The sequence below is a fragment of the Podarcis raffonei genome, chromosome 3, assembly GCF_027172205.1.
Source record: "Podarcis raffonei isolate rPodRaf1 chromosome 3, rPodRaf1.pri, whole genome shotgun sequence".
Lineage (NCBI taxonomy): Eukaryota > Metazoa > Chordata > Lepidosauria > Squamata > Lacertidae > Podarcis > Podarcis raffonei.
Genome location: NC_070604.1, coordinates 41,696,761 through 41,708,808, shown reverse-complemented (window position 1 = coordinate 41,708,808; position 12,048 = coordinate 41,696,761). Strand labels below are relative to the sequence as shown.

The window sequence follows — 12,048 nt, the reverse complement described above, 5'->3', positions numbered from 1 at the left end:
CGGGGCTGCTTCTAGCTAGTGAGGACTTGTCCTTGGAGCGACTGGAGCTGAGTGTTATTGTTTCTCCTGCATGAACTGAAGGTCCTTCCTTTTAACCAACCAACCAACTGAGCTTGCCCAAGATTAAAACCTCATTGAAACTGGTTTTGTATTGCTGGTGCAATTTTATGTTGTTGGCTTTTGTTTTTCTACTTTTCTGCTATTTGTAGTTCATTACTTGGTTTGTTTGTTTGTTTCAAATACACTTTGTTAACTACATTGGGAGTGGAAATGCCAGAAATAACTACGTATACAGCATTGACATTCAAGCATGGTGACTTCCTGGGCTCACTTATATCCCTGCTGTTTCCCCCCCACCCCCACTTTCTCTCAAGGTAGTGACCCCTTTCTGTTATGCTGCCTTGCAAATGTGCAAAGATGGTACAGGAGATAAATAATGCACACCTAATGAACCATGGAACGCAGAAGAGTCTTGTGTCTCGGTGTTGTTGCATTTGATTTTAGTTAGTTGACATTCATTTATTTATAGTATTATTTATTTATATATTTATTTATGTATATATTTATATATTTATAGTATTATTTATAAATAATAAAAAATATTTATTTATAGTATAGATGTAATTTGCTGTACACTTCCAGTTTTTGAAGCAGGAAATCTATACACTTCTACTATTACATACACACATATAATTGGTCATTGTGCCCTTTCGTCCCAACAAAACACACTGTCCAGAAACTTAAATAGTCCCCACTTTCCAGGCACACAAACCCTCTTCATATTGAGTTCAGAAATAAGGTGAATGGAGAAATAGTTCAGAACTGGAAAATAGCTCTGCTTATTTCTGTGTATACCCAAATTTGGGTGATCCCCTTCCATTTCACAGAGCTCCTGCCTTTCAACAGCCCCAGCTTCCACCTCACCCATCCCAAAACATCAGTATGTGGATGTCATGCAGCTCTATTTCTCCATAGCATCAGAAAAAAACTATGCAAGCCACAGACTAGTGTCTGAAAACAGGCCCATACAGCTGGGAACCTGAGAAGAGATGGCCTCTGAAGAAAGGAATTATGAAGATCCATCATCACTGCATCTGCTTCTGCTATCGGTATCTTCTATGTGTCACAACTGTCATGGCAAAAAAAGAAATATGCAGCAGGTGAGAGAGGGGTTGTTTTCTTTGCTTAATGCTCTTCCATTAAATGCTGTATACTATATTTTCTACACGTGAGTAGGCACAAGTGTCAGCTTATCCATGCTGGTGATTTCCCCCCCTCGTTCTTCCTTCTCTGACCGTTCAATGTTGATTCTCAGTCTACGGACATAGCTTTATGCCCTTTACAAAGTACAGCTGCATTCATAAATGCTTCTCACATTTGATGGTAGTTCTAACTGCAAAAGAAAGAAAGAACGAAGTCTGAGCAGGTAAAAGGGAGATCAATTTTCATAAGATAATTAAGAGTGTCAGATTACACAGGGGGTAGTATTTTCTTTCAATAACTAGAACGGAAACCGGGAATCATTCTCTCTGTTTTAATTAAAATATAAAATTAAGCATTTCCCCCCTGCTAAACAATTCTGAGAATGAAGCAAAGATGACAAACAAATAGAGAGAGCTTGCTAAGTCGAAGCTTGGGCTGTAAACCATGAAGACATCTAACAGGCTGAATGTAGTAAAATGTTTTTGAACCTAAATTGGTAGTTTGCAAAGCTCTGATTTCAAGACACATAGAGAGACAGAGTGTAAATATCACCCTTTTCAACGTGAATAAAGCAAAACCTTCATGGTGTTTATTATTTCGAGAGGCTAATTCAATAATTTATTAATTGATGTTCATAGATGACAAATTCCTTCAGCAACAGCCTCTTGAGATCAGTGGTTCTCTTTGAAAAGACTCTGATTATCCAGCATAGTTTCAAGTGAAATATCATTTGACCTAATATTTCAGGCATCATCAAGGCCACTTATAGAATAGTACTATATAGAACAGTATTATAAGTGTGAGCCTTGATCATATAGAGCAGTGGTTCCCAATTAGCTAAGTACTGCAGACCCTCTGTTATTGAAAAGCCAAGCCATGCCCCCCTACTATATATATATATATATATATATATATATATATATATATAGTAGTTTTTGTTGTGTGAATGGTGCCACCGACCCCCTGGGTGGGTTACACGGACCGCCCTGGGGTCCACACACCACCAACTTGAAACCACTGATATAGAGTATCTATATCTTTCATATTTCCTCTAGATTTCATCACAGCCTGGTATTGGACAGTGGACAGAGGAGTCTTAATTCATGACCTTTGAAGTCTGCTGAGTACTCCAACATTGTGGAATTTGTGTCACATATCATCTACTTGGGTATCAACTGGAAGAAACCATCCCGCCCCCCCCCCCCCCGCCAAGGAGCACAAGAAGCTGAAAAGGCAGCTGCTATTCTTCATTAAACCCTTCATTTTCTCCCCTGTTTACACAAGGGCTTTAAGCTGTTCTGTTTTTGGTAGGGTACAATGTTTAGTGAGACAACTTCCTGCCATAGGAATCTCTCCCCACCCCCAGCACTGTTTGAATTGGTACATCCCAGACAAAGTAGTTGGTTTTTTACTGCCTCTTCAGCTCATTGTGACATCTCTTTCAAGACACCCGCTAGTCCAGCCTCAGAGATCAAAAGGAATGGTCACCTCATGGTCTCGTATTAAAAAACCAAGATAGATTTAGTGATGCCTTTTTAAAATATCTGTCAAGGAATTATTCATCTCTTTTTACAGCATGCAGAGAATAACCTAATTAGTCAACAAACAAAGTTGAATTCTTTGGCAAATATCTCCATTGACTCAGCTAAATAAACAGAATGTGTCTGAATTATGGTACCAGTGGCCATTACTTTATAAACCACTGACACCAATAAAGATAATTCATCTTTTTTGTTTTATTGTTGGCAGGCAGGAATTGAAAATATGTGTGTGTGTACACACACATACACAAACACTAGAAAGCCTGAAGATGAAATTCAAGCAAAAAAACCCCAAAATACTGACTCAAAGAATGAGTATAGGGAGTCAGTTGAGAATAAAACACAAGAAAGATAGTTGCCATGCTGTAACCACAATCAGTAGGTATCTACACAACCATTAAAATCAGAAAAGAAGCCTAGAATTTCTTAAGAAATGTTCTCAGAATGTGGAAGCTAACATTAAAAAAGGTCAGACTGACACCAGACCATACTAAGAATACTAAGCGCACAGAAACCTGAAATGAATGAATGATTCTTTAAGGCCTTAATTAGTTGAGAGAGGCAGAGAGAGAGAGAGAATTGGGCATCCACATTGCTATCTGTGAGGAGGAAGAAAGAGAACTGGCACCTGTGAAAAAGAAATCAGGTGGATGTGGCAAATCAGGCAGCATCTGACATATTTATATTACATACTTGTAAGCTTCCAACCTGTTTATGAGAAACGAAAAGACCATTTGGAAGAGTCTATCAGGTGCAGCTGACTGATTAAAATACAAATGAGGAGGTAAAAAGATTTTTGTGTGTGTACCTAATCCATCATGCTGACAATACCACAACCTCCAACTCTTATCCAATTAGCACATAAAAGCACAGACGATTCTGACTGATTGAGGCTTACTACAGCTCTGAATCGTGGTGATAGGTGCTCATGTTGAACTTTTCCCTCCTTAATCACAAATGCATTTTTATCATGGTAGTTACTTCCTGGGTTTAGGGTTTTGAACAAAAGCTATCTGGGGCGGGGGGGGGGGAATACGGAAATGATAATAGAGTCCATTGCAAACGTACAAGTTCCATTTAACTCCTGAACCCTCTAAATTGTCATATAAGTAGAAACCATTATCATCACCATGCACTTCTTAGGATTAAAAGACACCACACCAGTTGTCTTACATTGATGGTTGCTGAGCTTTTTCTTTTTCTTTTTCTAGTTTTCCCAAATGGACTGCCATCCGGGGCGAACGAAGGCGTTGTGACACCCGGGGCGGCAAGCCACTATGTACGGCGTATGTGTGGCATAGCTACATACAGTGCATGCGCCGTACATAGTGACATTGCACATGCGCTGTACATAGCAGTTTGCTGGCAGCGTTGCTCATGCTGGGATCCTCTGCTCATAGATGCAGCCACGAATGGAGAATCCTCCGTTCGCGGCTGTAGCGGCGACGGAGGGATCCCACCGCCGTCTGTATGGTGCTCGAGCGGTGCTGGCGGCAAACCACTATGTAGAGCTCATGTGTGGCAGCATTATGTACAGTGCATGCGTATGATGCTGCACATGCACTGTACATAGTGGTTTGCCGCCGGCGCTGAGATCCTCTGCTCACGACTGCAGCCGCAAACGGAGGATCCTCCACATGCAGCTGCGGCAGTGTGATGGCTGCTTGAGTCGTTGTGAGCCCCCGCGGGGTGCCTTCTTGTCACCCCCCAGACATGGCACCCAGGGCGAACTGCCCCCCCCCCCGTTGCGATGCCACTGACTGGCATACGTCCAGACATTTTAGAGATTTCCACCGGGACACTGTTTTCGATGGCTGATTCCCGGCTATGCCCAGGCAATTGTATCTTACAACAACCCTGTAAAGTCAGCTATTATTAATAAGTCAAGGACGACAGTAACCATTTGCTTGAGATAACTCATCAACTCTGAGTTTAATGCTGACCTCCTTAATAATCTATTTAATAGTTTTGTGGAACTGCCTGTGCAACTGGGGCGTGGGCTATTTTTGGTTGAAAGCACCTTCATTCCAAACCAGTTGGGAGGAGAGCACTCTCCAGGCAACCGCCTTTTGATATATATCATGTAAGTAAAATACTAAGGTATCAAGCTTGAGCAAGCATGTTATTCGCAGGGTGAATGCTGCAACACTGCCTATTCCTTATCTAGACATGTTAAATGCACAGCACTATTGAGAAACTGCTACATTCTAATTGGATGACAGGAAGAGACTGCCAACGTCTAATTGGGGAGGGGAGATAACTGTCAGTAATGACATTTCCAGATGATTACAAAGCTCAGGGACTTAATCCTAAGTGTAGCTGTGCCAGAGTGTGAGTCATGTAATCATATTAACCAGTCAAGAGTCTCTCTCTCTCTCTCATGCTCTCTCTCTCCCTCCTATTATTTAATTTTCCAGTCAAACTCTCTGTGGTAATAAATTCCAAGAACAGTGTCAATACTCTACAAGATGATAGAAGGCCATGTCGATACAGCTGCCCGCGTAATATAGCTGTCAGTTATGAAAATGGCCGAGAGTATACTCTGCCTGTATTGTTAGTTATGGATCTGCAATTTTAAAACTTTGTGCTGCTCCCTGTGCAAGTTAAATTCATTGGTTTTGAGAAGCTGTACAGAGCAGCTCTGGGGTGGTTGGGCAGCAGGAAAGCAGCAGCAACAAGATGTTTCCTGGTACTGCAGACCAGAAAAGAATCCAAAATGGCGGAAGAGTCAACGCTATCATTAGGGAGAAGATGCTGCCTCAGTTGGTAGGTGCTGGGGTGTGTATTGGGGGCAGCAGTGGCAGGACCCCTGAGATTGCTCCTGAACTCTCCCCTGCCCCAAATTCCAGTGGTATGTGCCCTGCAGCAGCCTGCCCTAAGTTTGTTGCTGCCCTCAGGTGCAATAGTGAATGTTGTTGTACCACTACTGCTGAAGCAAAGTTCAACTCTAGTGTGGTGGACTTGTCTGTGTGGAATGAAGAGGCAGAATCGGTGTGACAGGATGAAGCTGATTATCAACACCCTGTGTCACTCTGTTTACCTTTATTGTGAAGGAGAGGAGTGATGTGATCCTGTTAGTTCTCCTTGATCTCTCTAGGGCTTTTACATACCATTGACCATAGTAACCTCCTGGAATGGCTCTGTGGATTGGGAGCATTACAGTGTTTCCTTTCTTAACTGCAGAACCAGCTTCTACTCGGTGCCTTGCTGTGGGGTTCCATAGGGTTCCATTTTGTCTCCAGTGCTTTTTACATATATATGAAGCCATTGGGAGCTGTGAAGTGGGGGTGTGGAGTATGGGGTCATCAAAAGTTGTTGGACTACAACTGCTATCATCCCTAGTTACAGGTAGGTAGCCGTGTTGGTCTGCCGTGGTTGAAACAAAATAAAAAAAATTCCTTCCAGTAGCACCTTAGAGACCAACTAAGTTTGTTATTGGTATGAGCTTGCATGCACACAAAAGCTCATACCAATAACAAACTTAGTTGGTCTCTAAGGTGCTATTGGAAGGATTTTTTTTTATTTTGCTATCATCCCTGACCACTAGCTGGCTAGGACTGATAGGAATCAGAGTCCATAAACACCCCTGATTTAGATCTTTCCCTGATAATAACATGAATAAGCTATTTTTTGAACTAAAGCTTTCAAATACCCTTCTGCCTCTCTGTGTCAGTCTTTGGCATGCAGACTTCCCTCTGAGGGTGAAAAAAAACTGCAGTTTTAAAAAATAATAATATTAGTAATTAGTAATATTAGTAATTATGATTAAACAGATTATTGTGAATGTCTGAGACATTTTCCATTGCAATTGACAGATGGAAGAATACACTACACTTTGGAATGGATCCAGAATACAGGCGTCGAAACAGGTAGGTTGGCGAAAAGAAGAATTTTGGTGGTGGTTTTTTATATTAAAAAGTCATTATAAGTTTATAAGAGAGAATGTTTTAACAGAGATATTCCTGAGGTACACTGTAAGCCTCAAACATCCATTAAAAGGAAAAAGCAGCAACTTTCAATGAAAAATCCACCCTGAGTAGGGAAAAACCCTGCTAGTTTAAGATCTCATTTTGGCTCAAACTCCACAAAGCCAGGAAATTGGCAGCTAAGGCTGATGCCTTAACAGAAGTGTCCTGTGACCAGCAATTATATTTTGCGATGTCAGAAATTGAGCTTGCTTACAGCTTACCCTCCATGTAGCCACACCCTTTTCTCATTCTCTAGCAATACAGTAAGGCTCAGATGGTTCATAAGGCAATAGAGTGCATTTGAAACATATGACATGCCTGTATAAAATTTGCAAAGGCAATATGTATCGATCTTCAGCACTTTTTTTTATAAAAAAAAATTGTTGCACATGTGGCAATGTTATTGGATAAGTTTGACATTTGCTGCCTTTGTAGACCTCATCAAATAGATCATGTGTGCTGCGTTTCAAGTTATGAGCTCAATGGGGCTTATTTTTAAACACAAATAGACTTTTGAGGCTTATAATGTTGGTGGAAGCTTTCCCCATCCCCACCATGCCACTTGTTTTAACTAAAGGTAAGGTTTGAGCATTATAACTCTAGGTGTTAGCATAATGCTTAGGAAAATGTTGCATTCTCTAGTATGTAGATCTAAACCTGCTAGGATAAAATGCATCATTTGTAGAGTAAAACGAAAGGCCCACTGGCATGGCCTTAACCTAAGGTGACATGTAATGAGGGTTTACTGAAAAAAGAATACATCTGAATTAGCTGGGGTGTAATCTACAAACATATTAAAAAATGCTGTGAAATGCTTTTTAAAAAGTTTTGAAAAATACACCGAATTTGGCATAGCTCACTGTCGCCATCTAGTGTCACATTTGTATATTGCACTTTACAACACATTTAAAACATTTCATTTGTAGCCTTATAGCTGATTTATTTCCTAATATGAGTGAATAGTATATCAGAAGTTATTTTCAAAAAGAGTTAGTTTGCATCTAGGTCTACACAGGCAGTGGAGTGAGGTGGTTGAATGCTGAGGGGCTATTAGAGGACCATGCTACTCTAGATAACACCCGGGGGGGGGCGCACATTTTTTGAATGCTTTCCCAAGCAAATAAGGAAGCAAGCCCAGCAGAGACAAAGGTTCTAGCCCATCCCTGTTGTTGTTTTATTTGCAATAGCTTTTTAACATACAGGCCTGTTCTTTAAAAAATGCCCCACTAAACTGCAGGTCCAGCATTTATCCAGTACACCCAGACCTCAGGTTGTCCAGAAATTAAATACCCCCCCATCTCTTTCCATAATCAAGAAGCTGCTTAGTGTTTTGTTGACAGAGAAAGGAATGTATTATGTGGGAAATGTATGCACTTCATACCTCAGAGTGTTAGGACAAATGTCGGTTTCTGGTGACATTAATTCTGATACTGAGAATGTTTTCTTTGTACTTGAAGCTTGCTCCTCTGGAATACGCCACTCTTCAAATAGAATCATGACTCTGTCAAGGTCTGGTATTTGCTCCCAGTGTGCAGATGTTACTGCAGGCTAGAATGCATAAGTCAGTGCTGAGAGTTAAGGATCAGTCAGAGATATCAGATCTATTTATTTTCAAGAAACCCCAGGATATCACAACACAGGTATCAGGTACAAAAGTGTATTCCCATACAGAAATATAAATAATCATAAAGCACTGGTCCCCTTATTAAAACAGTATGTACACTTGCTTCTTTCCTCCAGAGAGAGTTCTTCTAATATCCTCCTGAGGGAGATCGCACATCCAGCATTCAGACAGAATGTACTAAAAGCTGTTCACAATGCACGCCTATATATATTGAACTGGAGACTAGCCCATAGAAATCTCACAGCATAAGCAGATTTCATTTGGAATAACAACAACATACTGGGATTGCTTCTGCCACCACTGTATTTATCCTCTTTTCTGTAACATACTAGCTCCCTTTTGGAAGTGATCATGATGGATCTATGTACGTGCTTAAAAAGTTTTCTGAAACGTAAAGGTAAAGGGAACCCTGACCATTAGGTCCAGTCATGACTGACCCTGGGCCTGCGGCGCTCATCTCGCTTTATTGGCCGAGGGAGCCAGCGTACAGCTTCCGGGTCATGTGGCCAGCATGACTAAGCTGCTTCTGGCAAACCAGAGCAGCGCACGGAAACACCGTGTACCTTCCTGCCGGAGCGGTACCTATTTATCTACTTGCACTTTGACGTGCTTTTGAACTGCTAGGTTGGCAGGAGCAGGGACCGAGCAATGGGAGCTCACTCCGGCGGCGGGGATTCGAACCGCCAACCTTCTGATCGGCAAGCCCTAGGCTCTGTGGTTTAAACCCACAGTGCCACCCGCGTCCCTTTCTGAAACGAACTTAGTTGATATATAAGCAAGTACAACTCAATTTGGTTGAAGAACTTGGATTTCAATTAAGGGCTGTTGAAGTCTTTCTCATGTAAGCTACATTCAGTTGGACACTCTCTAGTGATTTCTACCAATTTTATTATAGCATAAGCTTTTGAGGACTAGAGGCACTTGGGGGTGTGGCCTCTACTCCATGGAAGCTTGTGCCAAAATAAAAATTTCAGGTGCCACAAGACTCTTGGTTCATTCCACTGTCTCAGACTAGCAGTACAATTCTAAACCAGGTCTCCACAGAAGTGTGTCCCAGGCCATGCTGTTACTGGATTGCAGTCTTAGTGCCGTTGAAATGCATGGGAACTCATTCTACTCAAATTCAAAAATTTTGGCTTGCGTAGACAAAAGACCAGGTTGTCAAAGTAACAACAAAAAATCCCACTGCCACTTCTGTAAAGATGATATGAGCACACTAGTTTCCAGTTTCTTCCTATCATCAATAAAAAGGCCCCGCTGGCTAAATTCTATTGTCAATTCTGTTAGTGGAATCCAGTTATAAACTTTTCCCCTTCCTTGATGTCATCTGGGCCACCCATGCTTTTATTCAATGGCTCTGCAAAATAAATGAATGAATGAAAGAGCCTCTCCTCATGAGAAGTGAGTAATTCCACAGCCACTGTACAGAGCAGAAACACACTTCCAACCCCTTGAACCTCTAATTCCCATTCATTAAATGAGTCTGTTACCATATGGATGGTTCTCCCAGCATTCATTACTACAATTTTATAAGAAGAGAAACCATCTTCCTCTTATTAACTCCATTTTCTCAACCTCTTCTGATGGGGAGAACCTATTTCAGCAATGCTAGACTTGGGCTATTTTTCACTTATAATTGTTTCTGAAATGTTAAATTAGCTTCCAGCAGCCCTGGAATTAATATATTAAATATATTTAAGGCTTGACGTCCCAGTGGAATTATCAGTGAAGGATGGCACTGAAAATAATGCTAGAGCCATATCTCATTTCAAGCAGGGGCTAATTGAGGCATTAACATAATGGCGCCCTGGACTGGATTCTCAGTCACGAGCCATGTGTTGTGGCTTGTCAGGTCACTATTTGTGGCTCCCTCCTTTCTACATTTGCAAGCAGAAAATAAAATGCTTATCAAGTCCTTGGGATAGCTTCTGCCAGCCTAGCAGTCTGAAAGCATACCAATGTGAGTAGATAAATAGGTACTGCTGTGGTGTGAAGGTAAACGGCGTTTCTGTGCGCTCTGGCACTTGTCACGGTGTCCCATTGCACCAGAAGCGGTTTAGTCATGCTGGCCACATAACCCGGAAAGCTGTCTGTGGACAAACATCAGCTCCCTTGGCCTGAAAAGTGAGATAAGTGCCACACCCCATAGTTGCCTTTGACTGGACATAACTGTCCAGGGATCCTTTACCTTTACCCTTGAAATAGAGGGTGTGACATGTTCAGCTTGATGGGTCACAAATTGTGCCAGTCCCACTATAGCAGGCACCCACAAACTCGGCCCTCCAGATGTTTTGGGACTACAACTCCCATCATCCCTAGCTAACAGGACCAGTGGTCAGGGATGATGGGAATTGTAGTCCCCAAACATCTGGAGGGCCGAGTTTGCCTATGCCTGCACTATAGCTTAGCTGGTCCTGCATTATGACAATTCAATAGCATAGCAATGTGAAAACATTGTTTGACTCCTCTGAATCTGGCTTAGATCGTCACTCCTGCCATTGCTCATTTTCCATATTCCCCCTCCCCCATATTTTATTTTCAATTTTCAATAATTTAATAATTTAACATCCGAATTAATTACTTATTCATCCCTTCTAGACTTCCCCCCAGCCCCTGGTCATTGCTCATTTTCTTCAGTCTGCAGATCCATGTCAAATGAGCTCTTTCCCAGGACACCATTTGCAGGGGCTCAGCACCCAGAAGAGAAAGCAGGATCAGGTCTAATGCTGAATTGCACCCAAAGCAAAGGTGATAATGGATCAGGAAGGCAGACAGGTCATCAAAGCCTGGGAACCAGAATTCAAAGATGGTAGGATTTGGCCTCATCTCAAAGGAAAAATTCACAGAGTATGGAAGACAGCCTTTTATGAACATTCAGATAATTTTCTGATAAACAGTTCCAGCCTTTGTTCAGGGGTGAGAAAGAAGTTGCTAATATTTGATGAGCTTCAGAGGTTTACTTTGTTTAGCGTGTACGGTATGAATGATAAATACTTAGAATAGGCTAGGTCACTGGTTTTGAAGACCTGCTATCTAGGATGAATAAATAACAGCTGTAGGGCAAAAGTCCAAAAACAGATCTGTAAAAGCAGGCTGAGAAAGTCAGAGCTCACTGTGAGTTGGTTTGTTTGTTTGTTTAATTTCTATCCACCCTTCCTCCCAAAGGAGTCTGGACTGGAAAACAACAAAATAGCAAAACAATTAAATTAAACATAAAATACCAACCTATTTAAGACATTTTTTAAAAAAATAAAAATAAGTAGCCACATTCTGTTTTGAGTTTTAAATGCCTGCTGAAACCATGTATATTCCCTCAGGCTTATGCAGGCAATTAAGACGCTATCTTTTCATAAAAATTAGTGATTTCTGATTTTTACATAGTTTTTATTGGAAGGGTTTTATGTAAAACAGTTATAAATCACTTGATGTTTTTGATGAACAGCAGTATATAAACGTTTTGTATAAATAAATAAATAAATAAATAAATAAATAAATAAATAACACTCCTAAAAACTTAAGTCACACACTCTTCCTTTCATAAACTTTTCTCTCTGATATTTATGATTCAATAATCATATCAATATATAATTGTGTTCCATTGTTGTGGAGATCTGCCTTGAGCACTAGGTAAGAAAAGGCAGGATAGCCATTTGAAGAATTAAGAAATTATAGTGATATGGCACTTGAGCCACAGAGGCCTACGTCAAAGGCT

The 12,048-nt window shown here is 41.1% G+C and overlaps 1 long non-coding RNA gene across 1 annotated transcript in view; it reads right to left on the bottom strand.

Moving 5' to 3' along the window:
* Positions 1-208: 208 nt before the first annotated feature.
* Positions 209-12,048, bottom strand: part of LOC128410274 (uncharacterized) — a 47,570-nt gene continuing 35,730 nt past the window's right edge. Inside the window, exon 3 of the long non-coding RNA XR_008329442.1 lies at positions 209-1,393. This is a non-coding gene — a long non-coding RNA (uncharacterized LOC128410274). The remainder of the gene's footprint in view (positions 1,394-12,048) is intronic.